This window comes from Varanus komodoensis, unplaced genomic scaffold (assembly GCF_004798865.1).
Source record: "Varanus komodoensis strain SLA01 unplaced genomic scaffold, ASM479886v1 scaffold27, whole genome shotgun sequence".
Classification (NCBI taxonomy): Eukaryota; Metazoa; Chordata; class Lepidosauria; order Squamata; family Varanidae; genus Varanus; species Varanus komodoensis.
In genome coordinates this window covers 12,281,790-12,289,149 of record NW_025335701.1, presented here as the reverse complement: position 1 = coordinate 12,289,149, position 7,360 = coordinate 12,281,790, and the positions used below count along the sequence as shown (strand labels likewise).

General features: G+C 48.7%; 1 pseudogene; it reads right to left on the bottom strand.

The window, feature by feature from the left end:
* Nucleotides 1-2,894: 2,894 nt before the first annotated feature.
* Nucleotides 2,895-6,179, bottom strand: LOC123025344 (annotated as a pseudogene).
* Nucleotides 6,180-7,360: the final 1,181 nt, after the last annotated feature.

The window sequence follows — 7,360 nt, the reverse complement described above, 5'->3', positions numbered from 1 at the left end:
CGGGCGGCGGCAGTTGCCCGGCAACGCGCAGCAGCCCCGCCCCCTCGGCGAGGGGCTCTGCTCGGCGCGGCCCTCCGCGGAGCCCCCGGGCGGCAGGGGCGCAGCGCGCTCGCGGGGCCCCTCGCGGGCGCCTCTTCGGCCCTCACAGCGCCCCTGCGCCCTCGGCCTGGGCAGGCCTCGAGGCGCCTCCGGGGCCCCGCCGCCCGGACGCGCCGGGGCGGTCGCGGGGGCCGCTCGGGGCAGCGCCTCGCGCCTGGTGGCTCCTGCCGAAGGAAACCCGCCAGGCCTCCGCGCCTTGCTCTTCTACTGAAGGTCTCTTTATTTCGCAGTCGCTTCGGTGAGTGAGTGGTTTTATAGTGGGTATACCATCGCTGCTGCCGCGGGGCGCCGGACGACATCTGTTTTTTAGTTATTACTTTAAATGGCTAATTTAAATGGCTTTATTGGCAACTGAGTGTATGATTTTGTCATTCTTCTAGTTTTAACTGTTTTATTCTCTTAATTTTATTGTTTATGCTTTTTTTTTACTTACCGTTGTTTATGTAAGCAGCTCTGAGGGCCTTTGGCTAAGAGGCACTACACATAAATGCAATAAACAAACAAGCTGTCCTAGCTGGGATGCAAAGTGTGGGTTGCTTTGTTCTTTTTTCCTCTGGTGCCTTTGATCTAACTCAGTTCTAGCTTTGCTAATGCATGGATCTCTTCTAGATGAATTGATAAGCAGAAATGAACAGTTGAATGCCTCAGTGGACCTCTTAACATGTGAATTAAAACAGCTTAAAAGGCAATGTGAGACCATCAGTTTGCTGCCAGAGCCAAAGTAAGTTCAGTTTGGGTCTTTCACCAGTAGGATCCCATGCAGGCTACTCTTCCCTCTTTTTTTGTCCTGCCTCTTTGGCCATGGAATGTAAGAAGTGCCCTCCTTTTATCCTCAGGACAATTCCATGAGGCGCATTAAGCTGAAAGAGAGAGAGATTAGTCCAAGGCCACCTAGCGCTTTTATTGGCTGCTGAGCAGGATTTAGATCGGTCTGCCCAGTCTCAGTCTGCTGTTCTCATTATAATAGCCTGCTTATACTTTGGCATGAAGCTCCACAGCCAGTTCTGGAAAATGGCTCCAGTTCAAGGCCCAGTTCAGGAGACAGAACCTCCTTTGCATGGCCTCAGAGGAGTATGTGTCAATGCAGGCCTTTGCTGGGTTCAGACAGCATGGCAACCTACACTAGGTTGCTGTTGGAACATGAGCTCCGTGAACCCAGCTGTGCTAACAAGCCATGACTTGGTTAACCTTGACCAACCCATGAAGAGAAATCATGCATGCTTGTAGAGTTATGAACTGTGGGCTACTCACCGTGGTTTGTTATCTCAGCTGGGTTTGGGTGGGTTTGCACAACACAAAAAGCTGTGGTAAAAAGTTAGAGTGACGGCTGGGGTTTGGTGTTTGGTTGGAGTTCCAGCATTCCTGCATGGCAGAATTGGTTTCCCATAACTATGGAGAGAACCAACAATATGTTTGCGGGTTTTCATGTTTCACGGTGGCTTCTCCAATTGTCCAGACCCAGTATCTCCATTTGACCATTGTAGGTATGGGAGTATGATGGAATCCTGTGGAAAGACTGGCCACAGAAGTGGCCACTAAGCCATCTGTTCTCTGCTACCCACAGCTCCCTGAGTCATCCCCATGAGTCACCACTCACTTCATCCCTATTGACTGAGCAATGGACCCATCTCCCTATTCACTTAAGAAATGGTGGCGGGGGAGTGGGTAACTGCACAGAGGGAGAAGGAGGTAACTTCAGTGAAAGTGTCTGTTGTGATTTAATTAAAATTTATTTAGGGGATGGAATGGTTTGGAAGTAATGCAGGTTTACTTGGGAGGGGCAAAGGAGAACCTGCTTCAGGGCAGTAGCAGACCAGTCAGGAGAAGGCTGTGCAAAGGAGAGAAGGAACAGAGAAGCAGAGAGATTTAAAAGGCAGCTGGTGGCTTCTGCTGCTGCCTCACAAAAAATCATGGAGAAGGAGGGGGTGCCGCTGCTTGCTCCTGTCCTTCCAGACCCCACCGGGTGAACCCATTGAGACCAGCACCCCCATTCCTGCACCTCAGCAGCAAGCGAAACTGCTCGCAAGCTTGGCATGAGTTAGCTCTGCTGAAGTCAATATGATGCACTTGTAAGATCACTGATGAGAGATGTACTTTGGAGTTGACCTGCATTTGAGCAAAAGAACAAAAGAGATAATTGGGAAGGTTTGATTATTTAATTTTTTTAAGGAGGGCGAAGGGAAGGAACATTGCATTTGCAAGTTGGAGAAAGAGAGAGAGGGGTCATGGTGGGGAGGCAGGAAAGCAACTTGCGAGTTGCTGCGGTTTTGCAGAGGCCCTGATAGGGCACTTCTCCACTCCTCAAAGCACTCCAGTCCACTGGAGTCACACCTGCTGGTTCCAGGACAGCATCAACAGTTGAGCACACGCTGCTATACACACGAAGAGAAAACTGAAATACTTAAAGAAAAGAATCTGATATAGCAGACCAGAAGAAATCTGTGATATAATGGCAGGAATAGCACAAGGAGGATGGATTGGGGTGAGGATCATGTGACTCACAAAAATGCCCTGTGTCAATTGCCCCAGGAAAGGATTGTCCCTTCCTAGCTGCCCTTGGGGGAGTGACAGAGCACGACACCTGGGTACGTCCCGAAGGGTACGCCAAAAATCTGTGTGCACCCATGTAGCAAATTTTAGTTAAAATGAAAGTAAAGTAGTGATATGAACTGCATGTATTTAAAATCCTGGGCAATAAGGGCTCTTAAGGGAAGGCTGCCACTCAGGTGGTGCAGTTTATTGGCCACATGAAGTTCACAGAGCTGGCACACGACCATCCCACAAGGCTCATCTAGTCAGAAAGGAATCACATTTCCTTGCCAGTCGAGGAAAGAACCATTTTGTTTCCTCGGTGGCAGTGGAAAGCACTTTCAAGATCCCAGTGGTGCTATCCTTCACTGTAGTTGGGACCTAAACAATTGGGAGAGAAGAACCATTCGAGAATGAATGCAGCATGATTTGCGTGCCATGAGAGCATGGACATGATTCAGTGCCCATCCGTGGGAGCATTCCTGTTGCTTTCACAGCAGGAGATGAAGCAAGGTAGCCTCTGCCATTGTTAATTTCTGAAAAAGGCAGCCCACATTTGCTGCTCCTGCTTACAAATTCCTAAATATGCAGTGATGAATGGAGCTGACCTAGGATCATCACCTTTAATCAGGAGGAGAAGCAACTGACTGAAATGCAGGCCGCCCAAGACAGAATTTCTGACGGTGGAGGGAACACTTAGACAGAGGGATGCATTTTTGCTGCTTACCAGCAAAGCAGAGTGAAAACATTTCTATAGAACAGGAAAATTATTGCATGTCTCCTATTTTTAAGCAGACTTATTTTCATGGGTAGGACTTGTTCAGGCATGGACCATGGCTGGAAGTGTTTGTTTTTACCTAGAAGACTTGAATGTGCTTTAAAGCAAGATTCTTCTCCTGCAATTACTCCACCTTATTCACAGAGAGTTACCCAGATCCAGAGACTGCTGCCATCCTCTTGTGCCCCTTCTGTGTTTCCCCACCACTTGTTCCTTTTCTTTTTTCCCACAAAAAAGCCACTGAGGGGAAGGAGAAGGGGGTCCCTGCACAGAGACTTTGGCCGCACAAGGGGCTGTGTGAAATATTGTTGTTATGTGGGGCTATTTTTATGAACATTTATTTATTTATTTATTTATGGATTTATATCCTGCCTTTTTCCTACAAAGGGCTTCAGGCAGCTTACATCATTCTCCTCCTCCATCTTATCCCCACAACAGCAACCCTGTGAGGTAGGTTGGGCTGAGAGTCTGTGACTGGCCCAAAGTCACCCAGTTGGCTCCATGGCTGAGCGGGAACTAGAACCCAGATCGTCTGAGTCCTAGTCCCACGCTCTTAACCACTACACAACACTGGCTCTCCTTTGGACTGTATCCTTTGAGGCCATTCCTCCATCCTGGAAGGTCAGAAAAGAACATACCTCTCTCCAACCCAAGAAAAATGCTGCTTGCATTAGCAGGCTTCCACATGAATAGACAAGCCAGGTGGCCAGAGCATCACTGACTCCTTTCTAATTCCAGGCCTGTTCATGGGCACCACCTGCTAGTTTACCTGCCTGTTTCCGAGGAACTGGTCAACCCATCTTTCTGCTACAGAGACCCCATCACCAAAACAGCTTCTTCAAGGTGCTGCTTGTGCACTTACCAGGGAGGTTCCCATGCTAGTTTTCACCCAGCCAGGGTGGATTGACATGGAGAGAACCCCAAACTTCTTATACTCCAAGGACTGGCATCTGGTCAGCATGTTCACAGCAGTCTGAGGGCGAGATGTGCCATGAGTAGAGGTCACACAATGTGTGTGCATCAGTATGATGCTCCAGACCAAGAGGCTCAAGGCCAGGAGGCAGCCAGCTTCAGCTGCTGCGGTGGCTACAGAAGAGGGTGCAGGTGAGAGGTCTCTGTTTCAGAGGCCTCTCTTAGTAGGGCTGGTGAAGGCTTTGTCTTCTCTGCCTGGGACTGAAGAGCCTCCACCCATTCAATCTGAATCTTAAAGGAGCAAGATGGGTCATAGAATAGTAGAGTTGGAAGGGGCCAGAAAGCCCCTGGATTCAACCCCCTGCTATTGCAGGATACTAAGTTACACCATCCCATTCAGATGACTATCAAGATGCTTTTTGAATGTCTCTAGTGAGGAACAGCTCACAACTTCCCCAGGTAATAGGTTTCATTGCTGTACTGCTTTGACACTCAGGGAATTCTTCCTGGGGTCTTGTCTAAATCTGGTTTCTTTTAACTTAAGTCCATTAGTTTGTATCCTGCATTCTGGAATGAACCAGAAGAGATCTTGTCTCTCTTTCTGACAGCCTTTCAGGTAGAGTGATGTCATATCACCACTCTGTCTTACTGAGGCTGAACATACCTAGTTCTCTCACCTTTTCCTCATAGGGCTTTGCCTCCAGTCTCTGAATCATCCTTGTTCATAGAATCATAGAATAGTAGAGTTGGAAGGGGCCATTGGGTCCCAACTCCCTGCAGGACACCAGTTTACACCATCCCACTCAGAGGGCTGTTTAGTTTCTTTTTGAATGGCTCCAGTGTGGGAAAGCCCATGACCTCTCTAGGCAGCTGGTTGCACTGATAGTGAGGAAACTTGAAATATCTAGTCTAAATCTGAGTTGTTGCAACTTGAATTGATTATTCCATGTCTTACACTCTGGTATCAGCAGAAGAGATCTTTTTTGTTGCTCTCTTCTGTACCCTTTCTAAGCTTTTCTGCATCTTTTAAAAACTTAGTTGCTCAGAACTGGACACAATACTCCAGGTGAGGTCTGACTAGCGCTGAGCCGTATGTGACAAGGACACACGCTGCCTGAAATGGTTTGCCACCAGCCTGAGAAAGCCATGTTGCTGTTGGACATGGTGGTGAGAACTGGTGCTTGGGTAGTTATCTTGGTGGCATGTCATGGGGAACAGACTGCTATCTCTACATCCAGAATCTGTTGTGTAGAAGAAGGAATTATTTCCTGGAATAAGGTATTATTTATTGTAACCTTTCACAATGTAGCATAACCTTTCACAAAGGTTACAAAAGGTTTTATTGTAACCTTACTGATGAAAACATCAAAGCACTGTTCAAAAGCTTAAAACAGAAATCCTAACAGCAAAAGTCATGGACGCAGGAAAACACAAAGCTATTAAAGTAGCCGCATGACTTAAAAGGGATTTTTGTGTCCTTCCTAACAGTGCAGAGAGTGTGAGTGAACCAGTCACAGTTCCTAGCGAGGCATTTCCATTGTTCAGGAGCAACATAAGAGAAGGTACTTCCACGTGGGCTGCACAACAGGGCCCTTAGTTTGAGCAGGAACCATGGAGTACATACATTCACTGCTTAAGCAGGAATACGATGCATGAGAGCGTGGCCCTCACCTGCCTTGCTGCAGCGGTATGAGATGACTTTTGCGAGATACCACCCAGGCATTTTCTCAATGGAGGCAAAGTCGCTGGAGATGTTGATGATGGCCGCCTTGCTGCAGCTCAGCCCTTCCTCCGGACTTGCCTGGGCAGCCTTCTTCAGCAGAGGCAGGAAGAGCTTGGGGGAGACACAGCCGGAGCGCATTACATGGGGAAGACTGCCCTGACCTGTCTCTCTCCTGCAGGCTGCTGAACCAGCCCTCACAAAACCCATTGCTTAATGCCTAAAGGGAGGGAGGGCTGTTGCCAAGTCAGGATGGGAAAGGGCACTTTCATGGATGCCAAGGAGGGCGAAGAGAGGGTGCAACATGGTGCTCTTGACATGCAGACGCCACATGCTGTGCAATCGCCTGGGTCTATTCTTGGCTTTTACAAGTGAAGGATGTTTGGGGTTAGGGTTGGGGTTAGGGTTAGACACCAGGGCAGGGTGCCTGCGTGCGGCAGGAGTGTGTGCATAACGGCGCGGGTGCATTCCTGCAGATAGGCAAGGAGGTGGCGTCTTCCTCTTCTGTAGTGCTGCTGCATTTCAAGCCGCTGCAGTAGCTCACTCGCTGCCTGTCCTTGCTATCAGCCCAGCTGACCGTGCGCACCCGGGAGGTCGGGCATGCTCAGGAAGACCCTGGCCATGCAGGGATGACAGCCGTGGGAGCCCCGGGACACCCTCTGTCAGTCTGGGGGAAACGTCCACAATTTAGAAGTACTGGGAGCACCTGCTGATGTGAAGGTAGCTGGAGAGGCGGTGGAGTGTGGCATGGACAGTGTGACATCGGGCCTGGGCCTGAACTCCCCGGGCTGCGTGCACATCGCTCCCACCATTCCACAATGGGAATAGGCATGGGAATTCGTTGCGCGTCATCTCCCCAGAGCTCCAGGTAGCTTTGTACCAGGGATGAGCATGGATTGTCTCCTTTGCAGGTGCTAACAGACATTGCTCTTAGGTGCCCAGACACCTCTACCCTAGTGCTGCTTCAGATGGGTATGCTGCTTTTCCCTCATGTATTTACATTGCTGGTCTCCCACCATGTCTGCCAAGTTGATGCAATGGAAAAGCAACGTGCAAATAGATAGATAGATAGATAGATAGATAGATAGATAGATAGATAGATAGATAGATTTAGTGTTTCTATGCCATCCCCTTGTTATATAGCCTCGGGACAGCTCACCGAAATAAATAAATACAATATAAATAACAATTACAATTAAAACCCAGAAACACCCTGGCTGCACAATTAAAACTTATAAATATTATTTATTTATTTATTTATTTTTCAATTTATATCCTGCCTTTTCCCTACAAAGGGCTCAAGGCAGCTGACATCTCCTCCT